The sequence below is a fragment of the Schistocerca americana genome, chromosome 10 (genome assembly GCF_021461395.2).
Source record: "Schistocerca americana isolate TAMUIC-IGC-003095 chromosome 10, iqSchAmer2.1, whole genome shotgun sequence".
In the NCBI taxonomy this organism is placed as follows: Eukaryota; Metazoa; Arthropoda; class Insecta; order Orthoptera; family Acrididae; genus Schistocerca; species Schistocerca americana.
This window is the reverse complement of record NC_060128.1, coordinates 185,330,002-185,335,170: the sequence shown is the minus strand read 5'-3', so window position 1 is coordinate 185,335,170 and position 5,169 is coordinate 185,330,002. Positions and strand designations below refer to the sequence as shown.

The 5,169-nt window shown below is 54.1% G+C and overlaps 1 non-coding gene across 1 annotated transcript; it reads right to left on the bottom strand.

Annotated features, from left to right (window-relative positions):
* Nucleotides 1-3,528: 3,528 nt before the first annotated feature.
* Trnat-ugu lies at nucleotides 3,529-3,603 on the bottom strand. The gene has a single exon. It is a non-coding gene; the product is annotated as a tRNA-Thr (tRNA).
* Between the last annotated feature and the right edge of the window lie 1,566 nt (nucleotides 3,604-5,169).

Below are 5,169 nucleotides of genomic sequence, written 5' to 3'. Positions count from 1 at the left end.
GACTATGGCAGCAGGGCACTTATACGAGTGCCTTTCCTAACAGCACCTCTCCTGGGCTCGCGACCATAGTGACTGGAACCTAGACGACTTGAAAACCGTGGCCTGGTCAGATGAGTCCTGATTACAGTTGGTAGCAGTAGATGTTAGGGTTCGACTGTGGCGCAGACGTCACGAAGCCACGGACCCGTCAAAAAGGCACTGCTCAACATGATGGTTGTTACGCCGTCGCCAAGGTAGCCCCTGCGGGCCGGCAACACATCTAAAACTACACAGGACCGAGGTTGTCTATTCCCATGGCGTAAGCAATTGTAAACATAGGCTGTTATGGAAACAGACATTCCGCATACTACTTCCTGCAGATCGAGTTCGAGATGGCCTGCGGGAAGTATTGCTACGCCAACATCTGATTGGCTGGCCAATGCTATTTAACGGCTAAAACCAGCACTGGACGTCACCTGTCCGATGTGTTTTCCATCCCCGATGATCCCCAGTTCGACTACTCCCTCTTCCCGGATATCCGCGATCGAACTGACACCTCTGTCCCTCCCCTCGCTCCTGGTTTCCAGTACTTGGACAACATTGCACACACGGACCTCAATACTCCTATCACTACACAGGATCTCATTGCTACACTCCGCACAAAATGCAACACCGCTCCTGGTCACGATCGTGTCACCTACCGTCACCTTCGTGAAGCTCCTGTCTCTTTTCTCTCCACCCTGGCCAGGCTCTACAATGTAGTCCTGTCCACTGGTTACTACCCCGACCTGTGGACAACCTCCCGTATCCTCATGTTCCTTAAACCCGGCAAACCGCCGTCCGCCGTCTCCTACTACCGTCCCATCAGCCTTACCTCGGTCTTCAGCAAGGTCCTGGAATCTATCCTCACCCAACGCATCCACTAGCATCTCCGCCAGCACCACCTCCTTCCCGTTACCCAGTGTGGCTTTCGGCCGTCCTTCTCTTCCGACGATCTTCTCCTTCACCTCACTCATCTCCTTTCCGAACAGCTCAATTCCCGTCGCTCCGCAATCTTCCTCTCTCTTGACCTCGAACGCGCTTATGACCGCATATGGCATTCCGGTCTCCTCTTCAAGCTCCAAATCTTCGCCATTCCCGTTAACTACGTCCGTCTGATCGGTTCCTTTCTCTCCCGCCGTCCTTCTTATGTCACCGTCCATAACACCGATTCCTACACCTTTTTCCCCTCCGCCGGTGTGCCCCAAGGCTCCATCCTCTCCCCCCTTCTGTACCTGTTGTACACGGCGGACATGCCACCGCCGTCACCCCCCATCCACCTTCTCCAGTTTGCCGATGACACCGCCTTCCTTGCCCTTGCCCCCACCCTGCAACGCTCCCAACGCCTCCTCCAATCCCATCTTGACCAGTTCACCGCTTGGTGCAACCAGTGGTTGCTCAAGGTCAATCCTTCCAAAACCCAGGCGATCATTGTAGGCAAAACCACCCCTTCCTTCCGCCTCCTTGATTTCTATCTCACCGTCTATGGCCATCCCATCGCCCTCACTCCCACCCTTAAGTACCTTGGCGTCACCCTCGACCGTCGCCTCTCCTGGACTCCCCATCTCCAGACAATCCAAGCCAAGGCACGTACCCGACTCCATCTCCTCAAGCTCCTTTCCAGCCGTACGTGGGGTCTGGACCCCTCCACCATCCTCCACACCTATAAATCCCTCATCCGCCCTATCCTTTGTTATGCCCATCCAGCATGGATCTCCGCTCCCCCTACCTTTTATAAATCCCTCCAAATCCTTGAACGCCATGCTCTCCGCCTCGCCTATCGCATCCGTCTCCCCTCCCCCACGCGGATCCTGTATGATCTCATCCCCTTCCCCCACCTCCTCCTTTTCCTTGAAAGGATACGTATCCTGTACACCTCCCGTAAACTTGATCCTCCTCACCCACTCATATCCGATCCTCTCCCATCCCCGCCCGCTGCCGCGCCTGTATTCCCACGTCCCGCCCGGTCTCCATCTCTCCACCCTCCTTACCCTCTCCCAAGGTGGCTTCCGCCAGCTCCCTCTCCCTGATGATGTCCTCGTCCCCTCCATCTACCCCTCCTATCAACTTTTACCCTGCCCTGCCCCCCCACTTCCGGTGTCCTTTCCTTTCGGCACCCTCCCTCCCTTCTCTTCTCTTCCCTTTTTTTTCCTTTTCCCAGTCCCCTCCCCCCAACCTCTTCCCCCGGGCTTCATCTGCCCCTTCCTCCCTCCCCCCTATCTCCCCTGCCCGTGGCATCTCTGCTCTCCCCTCTCGCTCTCCCACTCCCCTTCCTCCTCCTCCTCTCTTGGCAGGTTCCCGGACTCGCACACGCAAAGTGAACATTCGCGCGCCAGAGATCATCGCCTTCTGTGTCTCGTGTGTGTGACGTCGTTTAGTGTTTTTGGTGTCCGCCGTCCCACTACTACGTTCACTTGTGCCGTCGGATTCGTCAGTGTTCTGTGCGCGGTGCCAACGTGTTTTCAGTGTTGTTGTCGCCACGTGTGAACGACTCTGTGGTTTTTGTGTCTCTGTGACCTCTCTCTTTTGCCCGTCACTTTGTTTCATTATCATGCTCTGTTCTTCTACTATTGTAAACGCTATGGCTGAAGAGCGGCGTAGTGTGCCGCTGCCAGCCTACCTGCTTTGTACAGGCTTTAAAATAACAATAAAGTAAAAAAAAAAAACACTGGACGTCAGCTCACGCCGAGTACCGACCTCAAGGACGTCTTCCCGGAAGACTACGTCAGCGCCATCGGAATAGGAATTGGAATTAAGTGTGTGTGCGTTACCTCGGGGTCTCGTGGGAAACTTAGACGTTATCTTTTGTTGCCTCTAGTAGGAGATTCTTGCTGGCTCTGTGATTGTCACTTTTCGTTGTTATTCATTCATTTCCATGAAGACCACGTAAATAAAAGTTGTAAAAACTTTCAAATTGTCAGTTACAACAATGGTGGCTCCATTATGGTGTGGGCTGTGTTTCCATGGAATGGACTGGGTGCTCTGGTCCAACCAAATAGATCATTGACTAGGAATGGTTATGTTCGGATACATGTCCCCAAATAAGAATGAAATTTTTGTGAATGACAATGGGGCGTGTCACCGGGCTACAATTTCTCGCGATTGGTTTAAAGAACATTCTGGACAATTCGAGTGCAAGATTTGGCCACCCAGATTCCCCCTACTTAAATCCCATTGAACATTTATGTGACATGACCGAGAGGTCAGTTCGTGCACAGAATCCTCCACCGGCAACACTTTCGGAATTATAGATGGCTTTAGAGGCAGCTTGGGTCTACTTTCTGCAGGGGACTTCGAAGACTAGGTGAGTCCATGCCACGACGATTTGCTGTATTACCACTTAGAAGGAATCCCATTACTTTTGGCGCCTCAGTGTACTTTTATGGACATGTCCGAAAGAACAGACACCATTGATGACCTGCAGCCATCTAGAACGAAATTAGAATCATATTAATACCTTCGGCTGCTGACGGGCGTTGATATACGTCACCACAGACAGGTGAAAATGTGTGCCCAGACCAGGACTCGAACCCGGGACCTCCTGCTCACATGGCAGACGCTCTATCCAGCTGAGCCACCGAGGGCACAGAGGATAGCGCGACTGCTGGAACTATCTCGCACACGCCTCCTGCGAGTAAACAACAGCTCGGTACATCCTTGTATCGAGGATGCCTACACTCCTGGAAATGGAAAAAAGAACACATTGACACCGGCGTGTCAGACCCACCATACTTGCTCCGGACACTGCGAGAGGGCTGTACAAGCAATGATCACACGCACGGCACAGCGGACACACCAGGAACCGCGGTGTTGGCCGTCGAATGGCGCTAGCTGCGCAGCATTTGTGCACCGCCGCCGTCAGTGTCAGCCAGTTTGCCGTGGCATACGGAGCTCCATCGCAGTCTTTAACACTGGTAGCATGCCGCGACAGCGTGGATGTGAACCGTATGTGCAGTTGACGGACTTTGAGCGAGGGCGTATAGTGGGCATGCGGGAGGCTGGGTGGACGTACCGCCGAATTGCTCAACACGTGGGGCGTGAGGTCTCCACAGTACATCGATGTTGTCGCCAGTGGTCGGCGGAAGGTGCACGTGCCCGTCGACCTGGGACCGGACCGCAGCGATGCACGGATGCACGCCAAGACCGTAGGATCCTACGCAGTGCCGTAGGGGACCGCACCGCCACTTCCCAGCAAATTAGGGACACTGTTGCTCCTGGGGTATCGGCGAGGACCATTCGCAACCGTCTCCATGAAGCTGGGCTACGGTCCCGCACACCGTTAGGCCGTCTTCCGCTCACGCCCCAACATCGTGCAGCCCGCCTCCAGTGGTGTCGCGACAGGCGTGAATGGAGGGACGAATGGAGACGTGTCGTCTTCAGCGATGAGAGTCGCTTCTGCCTTGGTGCCAATGATGGTCGTATGCGTGTTTGGCGCGGTGCAGGTGAGCGCCACAATCAGGACTGCATACGACCGAGGCACACAGGGCCAACACCCGGCATCATGGTGTGGGGAGCGATCTCCTACACTGGCCGTACACCACTGGTGATCGTCGAGGGGACACTGAATAGTGCACGGTACATCCAAACCGTCATCGAACCCATCGTTCTACCATTCCTAGACTGGCAAGGGAACTTGCTGTTCCAGCAGGACAATGCACGTCCGCATGTATCCCGTGCCACCCAACGTGCTCTAGAAGGTGTAAGTCAACTACCCTGGCCAGCAAGATCTCCGGATCTGTCCCCCATTGAGCATGTTTGGGACTGGATGAAGCGTCGTCTCACGCGGTCTGCACGTCCAGCACGAACGCTGGTCCAACTGAGGCGCCAGGTGGAAATGGCATGGCAAGCCGTTCCACAGGACTACATCCAGCATCTCTACGATCGTCTCCATGGGAGAATAGCAGCCTGCATTGCTGCGAAAGGTGGATATACACTGTACTAGTGCCGACATTGTGCATGCTCTGTTGCCTGTGTCTATGTGCCTGTGGTTCTGTCAGTGTGATCATGTGATGTATCTGACCCCAGGAATGTGTCAATAAAGTTTCCCCTTCCTGGGGCAATGAATTCACGGTGTTCTTATTTCAATTTCCAGGAGTTATTTTAATCGCACTTAATCAGTGACGGCGACGTTCAGAAGTAATTTCAAATTAT